Source organism: Carcharodon carcharias, chromosome 18, assembly GCF_017639515.1.
Source record: "Carcharodon carcharias isolate sCarCar2 chromosome 18, sCarCar2.pri, whole genome shotgun sequence".
Taxonomy (NCBI): Eukaryota; Metazoa; Chordata; class Chondrichthyes; order Lamniformes; family Lamnidae; genus Carcharodon; species Carcharodon carcharias.
The window spans coordinates 810599-827433 of record NC_054484.1 but is presented as its reverse complement, the minus strand read 5'-3'; positions in this window follow the sequence as shown (position 1 = coordinate 827433).

Sequence of the window (16835 nt, the reverse complement as noted above, 5' to 3'; positions counted from 1 at the left end):
ATATATATCAGGAAAAGCAAGAGTCCCAACCCTGGCTCCTGGGGAACTCCACTATAAACCTTTCTCCAGCCGGGAAAAACATCCATTAATCACTACTTTCTGTTTCCTGGCACTCAGCCAATTCCATATCCAAGTTGCTACTGTCCCTTTTATTCCATGACCTGTAACTTTTCGCACAGGTCTGTTGTGCAGCTCAGTATCGAATGCCTTTGGAAGTCTATGTACGCCACATCAACAACATTGCCCTCAGCAACCCTCTCTGTTACCTCTTCAAAAAACTCCAGCAAGTTAGTTGAACAGAATTTTCCCTAAAGAAATCAATGCTGACTTTCCTTAATTAACCCGCATTTGTCCATGTGACAATTAACTTTGTCCCAAATTATAGATTCTGGAAGTTTCCCCAACTGACTGGCCTGTAGTTGTCGGGTTTATCCTTACACCCTGTTTTTGAACATTGTTATAACGTTTGCAATCCTTCAGCCCTCTGGCATCACCCCTGGGTCTCAGGAAGACCGGAAAATTAGGGCCAGTGCTTCTGCAATTTCCGCTCTCGCTTCCCTCAGCATCCTTAGGAAAATCTCATCTGGTCTTGGTGCCTCGTCCACTTTTAGTACAGCCAGTCCCTCTAATACTTCCTCCTTTTCAATTTCAATCCCTTGCACAGTCTCAATGACCTCATCATTTACTTCTCTGGTGGGAACAGTGCCAAAGGAAACAAGTTTACAGCAAATAAAATTCTCAATGTCAAGATTTTAGGAACAAGTTAATGGAACTTTTCCGTTATGTTGGACATGGGATGCCACTCAGCTGTTGGGCTCTCACTCACTCCTTCCCAGGAAAACCACAGCACAAACCTCCTCACCTCCCCAACACCAGCTTCGAAAACCCAACCTTGATATTACTGAAGAAGCATAGAGAGATTTACAGCACAACAGCACACAGGGAGGCCATTCAGCCCATCATGCCCTGCCAGCCAAGATCTACCCAGTCTAATCCTACCTTCCAGTTCTAGCTCCATTGTCCTGTAAGTGATGGCATCTCAAATGTATATCCAAGTATTTTTAAGGTAAAAATTATGATGAGGGTTTCTGCCTCTCCCACCCTGTCAGACAGTGAGTTCCATTGCCCTCTCAGTGAAAACATTTCTCCTCAACTCCCCTTGAATCCTTCTACCAGTTACTTTAAATCTCTGTCCCCTGGTTACTGACCTCTCTACTAAGGGAAATAAGTCCTTCCTATCCACTCTGTCAAGGGCTGGTATAATTTTATAAACCTCAATTAAACCTCACTTCAGTCTCCTGTGCTGTAAAGAAAACAACTCTTTTGAATATTTTTAAGGCAGAGCTGGATAAATTCTTGGTAAGCAAGGGGGTGATAGGTTATTGGCGGTAGGTGGGATGCAGATTTCAGGTTATTATCAGATCAGCCATGATCTTATTAAATTGCGGAACAGGCTCGAGAAGCTGAATGACCTACTCCTGCTCTTTGTTCGTATAAAATTTTCCCTGATCGCTTAGATTCTCCATTCTTAGCACGTACTTGTAAATCTTCTCTGAACCCTCCCTAATGTGATTACATCCTTCCTGTAATGTGTTGACCAGAGATTTACGCAGTATTCTAGCTGCAGCCTAACTAAAGCCATTTATAGTTTCAGCATTGACCTGAAACTGAGAAGAAATTACAAACAAGGAAGGACATTGAGCCCATCTTCATCTAGAGATCCTATCACCCTTCAGTGAGACCCACGTTAGGTTGGGAATAGTTCCGTGAAAGTTCACCACAATCGTCCTCCAAAAACCAGCCCATGGGCAGGTCAGGTTAGAGCAAAACAATGGGGGTGATGGGTGCATCACTGGGAGAATGGGGGTGTCACTGGGAGGGGGTGTTAAATGAGTAGGAGACATATCTGTTTTGTCACCAATCCCCACTTTCAAGTCAGTAACATCACCAACTCTTCCCATCTCAGCCCATCAGCTGCTGAAACACTCATTTGTTACCTTTAGACTTGACTACTCCAACTCACCCCTCACTGCTCTCCCACAGTCCACCCTCCGGAAACACCGTAGCCTGTGTCCTAACTCACACTGAGTCCCATTCCCCTATCACCCCGTCACCTCTGACCTACATGCGCTCCCAGTCAAACAACATCTTGGCTTTAAGATTCTCATCCCCATTTTCAAATCCCTCCATGACCTTCCAACCTCCTCACTCCCCAGCACCCACACCCCGGGTCTCTGTAATCTCCTCCCCTCGCACAACCCTCCTAGATCTCTGCGGTATTCTAATTCCAGCCTTTCGAGGATCCCTAATTTTATTAATCCTCCATTGTCGAGGTCCCAAACTCTGGAATTTCCTCCCTTCACCTCTGCACCTCTACCACACTTCCCTCCTTTGAAATGGTCTTTAAGACCGACCTCGTTGACCCAGCTTTTGGTCAGCTGACCTAATGCTCATTGTTACATTCTGCTTCATAACGTTCCAATGGAACACCTTGGTATGTTTTCCAGTGTCAGTTCCTGCTGCAGTAGAATGAGGAGGAGTGGGAATGAAGTGTGAGGGATGGGAATGGGAGTGAGAGGTTTGAGGATAGATTGGGACAGGGTCAGGAACAGAATGGAAGATTCAGGAATGGATTAGAAGTGTCAGGAATGGGTTGGGAGATGGTCTGGAGAGGATCTGGAATGGATTGGGAGGCAGTTTGGAATGGATTGGGATAGAGTGGGAAATAGAGGGGGAGAGGGTAGGAATGGATTGCGGGAGAGTCAGGAATTGATTGAAGGGTTGGGAGTGGATTGGGAGAGTGTGTAATGCATTGGGAGAGGGCTGGGAATGGATTGGGATAGAGTGGAAAATGGAGGGGGAGAGGGTCAGGAATGGATTCGGAGAGTCAGGAATGGATTGGAGAGTGGAGAATGGATTGGGAGAATTGGCAATGGATTGGGAGGGTGAAGAATGGATTGGGGGAAGGTCAGGAATAGACTTGGTGGAGAATGGGGGAGGTGGTTTTGAATTGGGATAATTTGAGATTTCTAACAAATGGGCTGACACACTCTGCAGTAAAGCTAGCCTGTTAAATGATGCTTGCTGTTGTGTGGTGTACAAAAGTTCCAGTAAAAAGCCCACTACAGAGTTTGGGTCAGTGCTCTTAATCTACCCTGTACCTCATTGTAAATATCTGCTCAATCCCAGTTACTAATACTGTCCAAAGGGACTCACTATTCCTGAATGCTCCTAAACCTGGAGTAAAAGGGACTCGTATAGTAATGTTAGCTGTGTAGAATTCTAATGGTTGCTGCGAGATGTTGTCAGCTAGTCTCTGTTAATGAGAGGTTGGGAGGAATGAGTGATGGGGAGAGAGGGTGGTAATCAGCAGGTGCTCACTGAAACATTGGAATTTTTGTAATTATTAGCGATAAAATAAAATTAATGTTGGGAATGTTAATGGTTCCATTCCACAGAGAGATAAGTTCATTCCAGAACATGCACCAAGCTATTCGTGAGAGCTGATGATGAGACTGTTTCAGTCACTCTCAATAACACAAACCACATCCTTCCAAAGCTCGGAATAACCCAGCGTGAGCGACTCATCCTGGTCACTTTACCATTCTGTTCCACTTACTGGCAGAACGGAAAGTTCTGCCTTTATCAGATTCTCTCACAGGTTTGACACGCATTATAACGTGAGCTGGGATATTCATTAACATTGTCAAGCCGTGATGCAACATTATATAAAAATCCATAGTCGAGGGACTAGATAGAGTGATTGTGTCAGTGGAGGAATACAGCATGTGAAGCTGCATTTTTTTAAATTCATTCATGTGATGTGGACATCATTGGCTGGGCCAGCATTTATTACCCATCCCTAACTGCCCTTGAGAAGATGGTGAGCCCCCTTCTAGAACCACTGCAGTCCATGAGGTTCAAGAAGGCAGCTCACTAATGTCCTTTAGGGAAGGAAATCTGCTGTCCTTAGCTGGTCTGGCCTACACGTGACTCCAGACCCAGAGCAACGTGGTTGACCCTTAACTGCCCCCTGAAATGGCCCTAGCAAGACACTAAGTTCAAGGGCAATTAGGGATGGGCAACAAATGTTAGCCCTGCCAGTGACACCCACATCCCATGAACAAATAAAAGACAATTAATAGTAGAAAAGGAGCTGGGTACCCTCCAGGACGATGCTGAAATAGTGAACAGGTTTACAGGTGAGTGCAGGACTCTTTCCTTTATGTGGTCTGGTCAGCTCTGGTGAATGGCTAAACCAGGTGCCTGGTATAAATAAGGGGCTGTCCCATTTAGGACAGGGGTGAGGAGGAATTTATTCTCTCAGAGATGGTTAGTCTTCAGAATTCTCTCCCCCCAAGAGCAGTGAAGGCTGGGTCAGTGAATATATTCAAGACTGAGTTAGACAGAATTTTGAACGACAAGGGAGTGGACGGTTATGGGGCAGAGAGGAAGGTGGAGTTAAAGCCACAATCAGATCAGCCACGATCTTATTGAATGGTGGAGCAGGCTCGAGGGGCCGAAGGGCCTATTCCTGCCCTAGTTCCAATAAAAACCAAATGTTGAAGTGGTATTGGTACAATACTTAATTAGTTGGTAATGAATTCACACACCCACAATCCCTGCTCCTCTCAGTTTCCTGACTCACTAAGGAAAGGAGAATGTGACTTTATTTGGGCTGCTGGATAAATTTGCCACACATTTCTCTCCAGCGAAGGTATTATGCAGAGCACAACAGAAAAGTTATGTATAGTTTTTCCGCCTCCAGTATCAGTTAGCAGAAACTTTTTAAAAATATAAAATGGAACTTTAATGGACTCAAAAAATAAATAAATAAGAATCCCAAGGGGATGAACGATGATAGACCAAGATTCTCTATCAGATATAATACAGAGCACGAGGTACTGCAGCACCTGCACTGAGATTCCCAGGAAGGGACGATGGCCTCTCGGGGGGAGACAGTGGCCTAGTCACTGGACTAGTAAACGCAGAGGCCCAGGCTAACGCTCTGAGGACACGGGTTCGAATCCCACCACAGCAGCTGGTGGAATTTAAGTTCAATTAATAAATCTAGACTATAAAGCGAGTCTCAGTAATGGTGACCATGACAACTATCATCGATTATTGTAAAAACCCACCTGATTCACTAATGTCCTTTAGGGCCCCCCGCTGTCCTTACCTGGTCTGGGCCTACATGTGACTCCAGACTCAGAGCAATGTGTTTGACTCTTAACCACCCTCCGAAATGGCCTAGTGAGACACTCAGTTAAAGGGCAATTAGGGGTGGGCAGCAAATACTGCACCAGTGAGACCCACATCCCACAGGAGAATAACAAAAAACAAACCTCAGCATAGTTTATCAACCAACCTCTCTGTTATATCAAATACCCCCTGTTGATAATTCTGAGTCAACACCAAGCCTACAAGAGAGCTTTAACACAAAGTTAGGAAAGGCAGTGATTGGGAGCAGGAACCCTGGCTGCAGATAGCAGCAAGTGGTTACAAAGAGACATTGATAAATTAAGTAATGAGACAAACTATGGAAAATGGAATAAAAACACTCAGCAGTCAGCCAGCGTCTGTGGAGAGAAACAGTGTTAACGTTTCCAATTTGTGATAACGTTTCCAGCCTTTCATCAGAACAACTTGAAAAGTTAACTCTGTTTCCCTCTCCACAGACACTGTTTGACCTGCTGAGGGTTTTTAGCATTTTCTGATTTTATTTCAGGTTTCCAGCATCTGCAGTACTTTGCTCTCCTATGGAAGATGGAGAACAATCTGGGGAAGTGAGAGTTTATCTTCTTTGGACAGATGAAAGGCAAATTGGAAAATGTTTTTTAACAGTGAGAGACTGGGAATTGTAGAGGAGCAAAGGAATATGAGAGTCTAGGTTCACAAATCATTAAAAGCTAGGGCACAAATACAAAAAGTAATCAAAATGGCTACTGGAACATTAGCCTTTATCTGGAGGGTTGGAACACAGAGGAGATTGTTGTGTTTCAGGTGTACGGAGCTCTGCTTAGACTGCACCGGGAGTGACTGTGTTCAATTCTGGGAGTCAGACCCCAGCAAGCTGATGGAGCAGACTTAGCAGATTTCTACCAGGACAGAAAGGGTTAAACCAAGAGGCCATAGCCTAGACTTGTATCACCTTGAATAGTGAGGATGTGGGGTGAGCTTGAGGTGTTTAAGGCTGTAAATCGGATTAATATCCTAACAGTTTTGTCCACATCACAGACGTAGCTTCAAACAATGAACTTCAGTCAGTTTACTCAGCAAGGAGGTCACTCCATTTCGCACTGAAGGCTGGGCCACACTGAGACTTCATCTGCTCAACAACAACTACTGTCTTGCCTGTTTGCCACATGTTAAAGTTATCATTTTGAAGATATTCCATCATTCCATCACCCTATGAAGCATCATAGGTCAGGCTTTCTCTACTTTGTGATTGTCACGAATGCAGCCACAATGCTGCAATTATTCTTCAACCTGAGTAACTTTATTTCTGTTCCAGTTAGAGACTGGAAAAGATAAAGTTGCAACTCACCACTTTAATATTACCAACACAGCTTAACCCCCAACCACCTCCATCAGAACGCCACCATCTTAAAAAACAACTCCCTGGCTATTTGACTTTACATCTCCCTAACCCAGAGATCACTGGACAGTGATCAGGAGCAGGAACCCTGGCTGATTTCCCCTCTCTCTAACCCAGAGATCACTGGACAGTGATCAGGAGCAAGAACCCTGGCTGATTTCCCCTCTCTCTAACCCAGAGATCACTGGACAGTGATCAGGAGCAGGAACCCTGGCTGCTTCCCTTGCTCTCTAACCCAGGCATCACTGGACAGTGATCAGGAGCAGGAACCCTGGCTGATTTCCCCTCTCTCTAACCCAGAGATCACTGGGCAGTGATCAGGAGCAGGAACCCTGGCTGATTTCCCCTCTCTCTAACCCAGAGATCACTGGACAGTGATCAGGAGCAGGAACCCTGGCTGCTTCCCTTGCTCTCTAACCCAGGCATCACTGGACAGTGATCAGGAGCAGGAACCCTGGCTGATGTCCCCTCTCTCTCCCTAACCCAGGGATCACTGGACAGTGATCAGGAGCAGGAACCCTGGCTGATTCCCTCTCTCTCTAACCCAGGGAACACTGGACAGTGATCAGGAGCAGGAACCCTGGCTGATTCCCTTGCTCTCTAACCCAGGCTTCACTGGACAGTGATCAGGAGCAGGAACCCTGGCTGATTTTCCCTCTCTCTAACCCAGGGAACACTGGACAGTGATCAGGAGCAGGAACCCTGGCTGATTTCCCCTCTATCTATCTCTCTCTAACCCAGGAATAACTGGACAGTGATCAGGAGCAGGAACCCTGGCTGATTTTCCCTCTCTCTAACCCAGGGAACACTGGACAGTGATCAGGAGCAGGGACCCTGGCTGATTCTCTCTCTCTCTCTCTCTCTAACCCAGGGATCACTGGACAGTGATCAGGAGCAGGGACCCTGGCTGATTCCCTCTCTCTCTCTCTCTAACCCAGGGAACACTGGACAGTGATCAGGAGCAGGAGCCCTGGCTGATTTCCCCTCTCTCTCTCTCTCTATCCCAGGGATCACTGGACAGTGATCAGGAGCAGGAACCCTGGCTGATTCCCTCTCTCTCTCTATCCCAAGGGTAATTGGACAGTGATCAGGAGCAGGAACTGAGCATTACCCTCATCAGCCTTTTCTGTTACCTCTTCAAAAAACTCCAGCAAGTTAGTTAAACCTGATTTCCCCTTTAGAAATCCACGCTGGCTCTTCCTTATCAGCTCATATTTTTCCATGTGACTAATTTTATCCCGAATAATTGTTTCTGGAATCTTGCCCACCACTGAAATGAAACTGACAGGTCTGTAATAGCTGGGCTTATGTTTGCAATTCTCCAGGTCCCTCTGTAGCCACCCTCCTGAGGCTAGGGAAGACTGAAAGATTGTGGCCAGTGTCTCTGCAATTTCTACTCTTACTTCCTTCAATATTCTTGGATGTATCTCATCCAGTCCCAGTGCCTTGGCAACTTTAAGTCTATTCAACACTTCCTGATTATCAATTTTGAATCCTTCTCGCGACAGAGTTTCCTTGTCTGTCACCACGGCCTGGTTAGCATCTACCTCCTTGGTAAAGACAGATGCAAAGTATTCATTTAATATCTCAGACATGGCCCCTTTGTCTGTGTGTAAATTCCCTTTTAGGTCCCTAATCAGCCCTACTCCTCCTTTTACCACACTTATACTATTTATATGTCTATAGAAGGCTTTGGGACTCCCCTTTATGTTGGCTGCCAGTCTTTTCTCATAATCCCTCTTTGCTTGTCTAATATGCTTTTTCACCTCCACTCTGGACCTTCTGTATTCCTCTTGGCTCTCAATTGTATTTTCTACCTGACACCTGTCATAAGCACATGTTTTCTTATTTATCTTAATTTCAATCTCCTTTTCCTTCCAGGGAGCTCTGGATTTGTTTGTACTACCCTTCCCTTTTCATGGATTATACCTTCACTGTGCCCGAACCAGTTCTTTTTTGAAGGTAATCCATTGTTCAGCTACAGATTTTCCTGCCAATCTTTCGTTCTAGTCTATCTGACCCAGCTCCATTCTTGCCCCATCAAAGTTGGCTCTTGTCCAGTTAATTATTTTTACTCTGGATTTCCTATCATCCTTTTCTATCATCCTCTTAAAACGTACAATACAATGATCACTGTCTCCTTAATGCTCCCCAACTGACACTTGATCTACTTGGCCCACCTCATTTCCAAGACCCAGCTCCAACAATGTACCTTTTCTTGTTGGATTGGACACATACTGCTGTAGAAAATTCTCCTGAACACAATGTGGGAACTTTTGCCCCTCTCCGCCCTTTACACTACCACTGTCCCAGTCTATATTCAGGTTATTAAACTCACCCATTATAACTACTCTATAATGCTTGCATCTCTGTAATTTCCCTGTAGATTTGTTCTTCTATGTCCTTCTCACTAGTTGGTGATCTATAGACAACACCGAGCAATGTATTTGCTCCCTTTTTGTTCCTTCACTCTAGCCAAATTGATTCTGTCCTTGAACCCTCTGGCACATCCTCTTTCTCCAGCACTGCAATGCTCTCCTTAACCAAAACCGCCATCCCTCCTCCTTTCCTATCTTTTCTGAACACCTTGTACCCGGGAATATTTAACAATCAGTTCTGCCCTTCCTTGAGCCAGGTCTCTGTTATCACCACAACATCAGATTTCCACATGGCAATCTGCGCCTGTAACTCCCCAATCTTATTTACCATATATGCATAGTAACCCTGATTTAGATTTTGTTACTTTCTCCTTCACCCTGACTTCACCTATTAAATGTGAGGTTATCCACTTTGGTAGCAAAAACAGGAAGGCAGATTATTATCTGAATGGCTATAAATTGAGAGAGGGGAATGTGCAACGAGCCCTGGGTGTCCTTGTACACCAGTCACTGAAGGTAAGCATGCAGGTGCAGCAGGCAGTAAAGAAGGCAAATGGTATGTTGGCCTTCATAGCGAGAGGATTTGAGTACAGGAGCAAGGATGTCTTGCTGCAATTGTACAGGGCCTTGGTGAGACCACAGCTGGAATACTGTGTGCAGTTTTGGTCTCCTTACCTGAGGAAGGATGTTCTTGCTATAGAGGGAGTGCAGCGAAGGTTTACCAGACTGATTCCTGGGATGGCGGGACTGACACGTGAGGAGAGATTGAGTCGGTTAGGATTATATTCACTGGAGTTCAGAAGAATGAGGGAGGATCTCATAGAAACCTATAAAATTCTAACAGGACTAGACAGGGTAGATGCAGGAAAGATGTTCCCAATGGTGGGGGAGTCCAGAACCAGGGGTCACAGTCTGAGGATATGGGGTAGACCATTTAGGACTGAGATGAGGAGAAATTTCTTCACCCAGAGAGTGGTGAGCCTGTGGAATTCACTACCACAGAAAGTAGTTGAGGCCAAAACATTGTATGTTTTCAAGAAGGAGTTAGATATAGCTCTTGGGGCGAAAGGGATCAAAGGATATGGGGAGAAAGTGGGAGCAGGCTACTGAGTTGGATGATCAGCCATGATCATAATGAATGGCGGAGCAGGCTCGAAGGGCCGAATGGCCTACTCCTGCTCCTAGTTTCTATGTTTATTAACTTACTCTTCTCTATATTAGTTCTATATGTCCTCCCAGTATTTTGTGCACCCTGGTATTCTTCTCTAATATTTTCTCTAGGCTCCCACATCACTGCCAAGTTAATTTAAAGCCCCCCCAACAACAAAACACCCCAGTCATGAAGCTATTCATGTATAGATTTTGAAAAATATTATTTTTTTTTAAATAGAGGTTTAGTCTGTGGGTGTGTCTTAATTAGGTTAAAGCCAGCTAGTCTTGTGCTTTGACATGTGCTAGTTTGAGATGTAAACAGGAGGTAGAGTGTATTTCTATTTTTGAACAGAGCATTCAAGAAGTGGGGTAAAAACTTGATGCCTTTCTAACAGCTACCAAGCAATATGTTTATATCACTAATAAAATTGGTACTATGAAAGGGGTTTCATTGTTAAAAGGTAAAGTTCAAAGGGGCTGGTGAGACATTGAGAATTTGAATTCAATCAGGGGTGGTAGGTATAATTTCAGTAGTTTTCGGGTGTACAGGGCAGAATCAATGTGAGATCAAAAGGCAGCTGTGAGCCTCCAACTGGCTCCACAGGAACCAAAGTGAAAAGAACCTCATTTTGAATTCATAAGGTGAAAATGCTTTGCCTGGTGTTTGGTTAAGTCTATGGGTTGCTGTTGTCTTAATGAAAATTAGTTTGGGAACTTGTTAAAAGTTACGACAGTAGTAATTTGCAGCCATGTGCATGTATTTTAATCTGTGTAAGTTAATAAAGTATTTCCTTTAATATAAAACCTCAAACTGATGGTCTGATTCCTGAATTTAGAGTCGCATCTCAAACATAACTTAAAAATTATAAGTTATGACAGTTGTTTAAAGTTTCGCTCTGGGATTTTTAATAACTCCACAAGCATTACCTCCCTGTTGCTTGCCATTTTAACACTCCACCCCGCTCTCATGCCCACATGTCTGTCCTTGGCTTGCTGCATTGTTCCAGTGAAACTCAACGCAAACTGGAGGAACAACACCTCATCTTCCAACTAGGCACTTTACAGCCTTCCGGACTGAATATTGAATTCAACAACTTTAGATCATGAACTCTCTCCTCCATCCCCACCCCCTTTCCGATCCCCGCCCCCGCCCCCCCCCACTTTTTTCCAATAATTTATGTAGATTTTTCTTTTCCCACCTATTTCCATTATTTTTAAATGTATTTCCATCCATTGTTATATCTCTACCTTTTAGCCCTTTTTGATTCCTTCACCCCACCCCCACTAGAGCTATCTGTACCTTGCTTGTCCTGCTTTCTACCCTTAATTAGCACATTCCTTTAGATAATATCACCACCTTCAACACCTCTTTATCCTTTTGTCTGTGACATCTTTTGGTTATCTCCACCTATCACTGGCCCTCTATCCAGCTCTACTTGTCCCAACACCCCCCCCCCCCCCCCCACCCCACCCCCCTTAAACCAGCTTATATTTTACCTCTTTTCTATTTTTACTTAGTTCTGTTGAAGAGTCATTCAGACTTGAAACATTAACTGTGTTCCTCTCCGCAGATGCTGTCAGACCTGCTGAGTTTTTCCAGGTATTTTTGTTTTTGTTATGGTACAATTTAAGTTTATGTACAAAGAAATAGACAAGTTGCAAAAAAATGTTTTGGTTTGGGGGAGAGCAGATTATAGTAAAATAAGGCAGGATCTGGCCAAGGTAGACTGGGAACAGCTACTTGTGGGGAAATCTACAGAGGAGCAGTGGGGAACGTTCAAAAAGGAAATGGGGAGGGTACAGGCTCAACATGTTCCCTCTAGGGTGATAGGAAGGAGTAACAAGCCCAGAGAACCATGGATGACCAGAGATATTCAGGATTCAATGAGAAGGAAAAGAGATGCTTTTAGCAGGTACAAGGGAAGCAAATCAGCAGAGGCATTAGTGGAGTACAGACAGTGCAGGGTGGAGCTGAAGAAATCAATTAGGAGAGCAAAGAGGGGAGATGAGAAAGCTCTGGCTGGTAAAAGTAGGGAAAATCTAAAGATATTCTGTAAGCATAAGAAATGGGAAGAGGATAATCAGGGAAAGAGTATGACCCATTAGGGACCAAGGGGACAATCTATGGGTGGAGCCAGAGGACATTGGTAGAGTGTTGAATGAATATTTCACATCCGTCTTCACCCAAGAGAATGAGGATGAAGGTATGGGACTCGGGGAGAGAGACTGCGAGGTTCTTAAGCAAATCGATATAGAGAGTGACAAGGTATTGGAGGTGTTGGCAGGTTTAAAAGTGGACAAATCTCTAGGTCCAGATTTGTGTCCCAGACTGCTGAGGGAGGCAAGGGAGGAGATCGCAGGGGCTCTGACCCAAATTTTTAATTCCTCTCTGGCCACGGGGGAGGTGCCAGAGGTCTGGAGAACAGCTAATGTGGTTCCGCTATTTAAGAAGGGTTGTAGAGATAAGCCAGGGAACTACAGGCCAGTGAGTCTCGTGTCAGTGGTAGGGAAACTATTGGAGAAAATTCTGAAGGAGAGAATCTATCTCCACTTGGAGAGGCAAGGTTTGATCAGGGATAGTCAGCATGGCTTTGTCAGAAGGAGGTCATGCCTAACAAATGTGATTGAATTGTTTGAGGAGGTGACCAGGTGTGTAGATGAGGGGAGTGCAGTTGATGTAGTTTATATGGATTTCAGCAAAGCCTTTGACAAGGTCCCACATGGGAGACTTATAAAGAAGGCAAAGGCACATGGGATACAGGGTAATTTGATAAGGTGGATTCAAAATTGGCTTAGTTGTAGGAGACAGAGGGTGACGACAGAAGGATGCTTTAGTGACTGGAAGCCAGTGTCCAGTGTCCAGTGGCGTACCACAGGGATCTGTGCTTGATCCCATATTATTTGTCATTTGTATAAACAACATAGATGACCATGTGGGGAGTAGGATTAATAAGTTTACGGATGACACAAAGATTGGCCGGGTGGTTAACAGTGAGGTTAAGTGTCTTGGGCTACATGAAGAAAAAGACGGGATGGTCAAATGGGCAGATAAATAGCAGATGGAATTTAACCCTGAAAAGTGTGAGGTGATACATTTTGGAAGGAGTAATTTGACAAGGAAGTATTCAATGAATGGCATGACACTAGGAAGTTCTGAGGAACAAAGGGACCTTGGCGTGTGTGTCTATAGGTCTCTGAAGGCGAAGGAGCATGTTAGTGGGGTGGTGAAAAAGGCATATGGGACACTTGCCTTTATCAATTGAGAGGCATGGACAGGGTGCACTGGGAGCAGCTGTTCCCCTTAGTTGAAGGGTCAGTCACATAGAAACATAGAAACTAGGAGCAGGAGTAGGCCATTCGGCCCTTCGAGCCTGCTCCACCATTCATTGTGATCGTGGCTGATCATCCAACTCAATAGCCTGCTCCCGCTTTCTCCCCATACCCTTTGATCCCTTTCACCCCAAGAGCTATATCTAACTGAAAACATACAATGTTTTGGTCTCAACTACTTTCTGTGGTAGTGAATTCCACAGGCTCACCACTCTCTGGGTGAAGAAATTTCTCCTCATCTCAGTCCTAAATGGTCTACCCCGTATCCTCAGACTGTGACCCCTGGTTCTGGACTCCCCCACCATCAGGAACATCCTTCCTGCATCTACCCTGTCTAGTCCTGTTAGAATTTTATAGGTTTCTATGAGATCCCCCCTCTTTCTTCTGAACTCCAGTGAATATAATCCTAATCGACTCAATCTCTCCTCATATGTCAGTCCCACCATCCCAGGAATCAGTCGGGTAAACCTTCGCTGCACTCCCTCTATAGCAAGAACATCCTTCCTCCGATAAGGAGACCAAAACTGCACACAGTATTCCAGCTGTGGTCTCACCAAGGCCCTGTACAATTGCAGCAAGACATCTCTGTTCCTGTACACGAATCCTCTCACTATGAAGGCCAACATACCATTTGCCCTCTTTACTGCCTGCTGCACCTGCATGCTTACCTTCAGCAACTGGTGTACCAGATCTCGTTGCATATTCCCCTCTCTCAATTTATAGCCATTCAGATAATAATCTGCCTTCCTTAGGCCACACTTGGAACATTGCGTGCAATTCTGGTCACCACATTACCAGAAGGACGTGGAGGCTTTGGAGAGGATGCAGAGGAGGTTTACCAGGATGCTGCCTGGTCTGGAGGTTATTAGCTATGAGGAGAGGTTGGAGAAACTCAGATTGTTCTCACTAGAGTGACAGAGATTGAGGGGCGACTTGATAGAAGTTTATAAAATTATGAGTGGCATGGACAGAGTAGATAGTCAAAAGCTTTTTCCCAGGTTGGAAGAGTCAATTACTAGGGGACATAGATTTAAGGTGAGAGGAGAAAACTATAGAGGAGATGTACGGGGCAAGTTTTTTTACGCAGAGGGCAGTGAGTATCTGGAATTTGCTGCCAGAGGAGGTGATGGAAGCAGGTACACTAGTGGTGTTTAAGAGGCAGCTTGACAAATACATGAATAGAATGGGAATAGAGGGATACTGACCCTGGAAGTGCAAAATGTTTTAGTTGACGGGCAATATGATCGGCGCAGGCTTGGAGGGCCGAACGGCCTGTTCCTGTGCTGTACTTTTCTTTGTTCTTTGTCGTTCCTGTTTTTGCTACCAAAGTGGATAACCTCACATTTATCCACATTATACTGTATCTGACATGCATTTGCCCACTCACTCAGCTTGTCCAAATCACACTGAAGCATCTCTGCATCCTCCTCACATCTCACCCTCCCACTCAGCTTTGTGTCATCTGCAAATTTGAAGATATTACATTTAATTACCTCATCTAAATCATTTATATTGTGAATAGCTGGGGTCCCAGCACCGATACCTGCGGTACCCCATGGGTCACTGCCTGCCATTCAGAAAAAGACCCATTTATTCCTACTCTTTGTTTCCTGTCTGCCAACCAGTTTTCTATCCATTTCAATACACTACCCCCAATCCCATGCACTTTAATCTTACACGCTAATCTCTTATGTGGGACTTTGTCAGAAACCTTTTGAAAGTCCAAATAAACCACATCCACTGGCTCCCCTTCATCAACTCTACTAGTTACATCCTCGAAAAATTCCAGTAGATTTGTCAAGCATGATTTCCCTTTCGTAAATCCATGCTGACTCTGTCCAATTCTGTCACTGTTTTCCACGTGCTCAGCTATTAAATCTTTTATAATGGACTCTAGAATTTTCCCCACTACCGACGTCAGGCTGACTGGTCTATAATTCCTTGTTTTCTCTCTACCTCCCTTTTTAAATAGTGGGGTTACATTAGCTACCCTCCAATCTGTAGGAACTGTTCCAGAGTCTATAGAATCTCGGAAGATGACCACCAATGCATCCACTATTTCTAGGGCCACTTCCTTAAGTACTCTGGGATGTAGATTATCAGACCCTGGGGATTTATCAGCCTTCAATCCCATCAATTTCCCCAACACCATTTCCCTACTAATACTGATTTCTTTCAGTTCCTTCCTTTCACTAAACCCTGTGTTCCCCAACATTTCTGGTATGTTATTAGTGTCCTCCTTTGTATGTATTTAGTTGGTCAGCCATTTCTTTGTTCCCCATTATAAATTCCCCTGTTTCTGACTGTAAGGGACCTACATTTGTCTTCACCAATCTTTTTCTCTTCACATACCTATGGAAACTTTTAGAGTCAGTTTTTATGTTCCCCGCAAGCTTACTCTCGTACTCTATTTTCCCCTTCTTAATCAATCCCTTGGTCCTCCTTTGCTGAATTCTAAAGTGCTCCCAATCCTCAGGCCTGTTGTCTTTTCTGGCCAATTTGTATGCCTCTTCCTTGCATCTAATACTATCTCTAATTTCCCTTGTAAGCCATGATTTGGCCACCTTTCCTGTTTTACTTTTGCGCCAGACAGGAATAAACAATTGTTGCAGTTCACCCATGCGCTCTTTGAATGTTTGCCATTGCCTATCCACCATCATCCCTTTAAGTAACGTTTCCCAATCCATCATAGCCAACTCATGCCTCGTACCATCGTAGTTTCCTTTATTAAGATTCAGGACCCTCGTCTCAGAATCAACTATGTCACTCTCCATCTTGATGAAGAATTCTATCATATTATGGTCGCTCATCCCCAAGGGGCCTCGCACAACTAGATTGCCAATTATTCCTTTCTCATTACACAATACCCAGTCTAGGACGGTCTGTTCTCTAGTTGGTTCCTCAATGTATTGGTCCAGAAAAACATCCCGTATACACTCCAGGAATTCCTCCTCTACGGTATTGTTATTAAGTTGATTTGCCCAATCTATATGCAGATTAAAGTCACCCATAATTACAGATGTTCCTTTATTACATGTGTCTCTAATTTCCTGTTTAATGCCATTCCCAACATCACCACTACAGTTTGTGGGTCTATATACAACCCCCACTAATGTTTTTTGCCCCTTAGTGTTTCTCAGCTCATGAGGGGACACAAGTTCAAGGTGAGGGGCAGGAGGTTTAGGGGGGATGTGAGGAAAAAGGTTTTTACCCAGAGGGTGGTGACGGTCTGGAATGCGCTGCCTGGGAGGGTGGTGGAGGCAGGTTGCCTCACAGGATGTACCTGGGTGAGCATTTGGCACGTCATAACATTCAAGACTATGGGCCAAGTGCTGGTAAATGGATAAGGTAGGTAGGTCAGGTGTTTCTCATGTGTC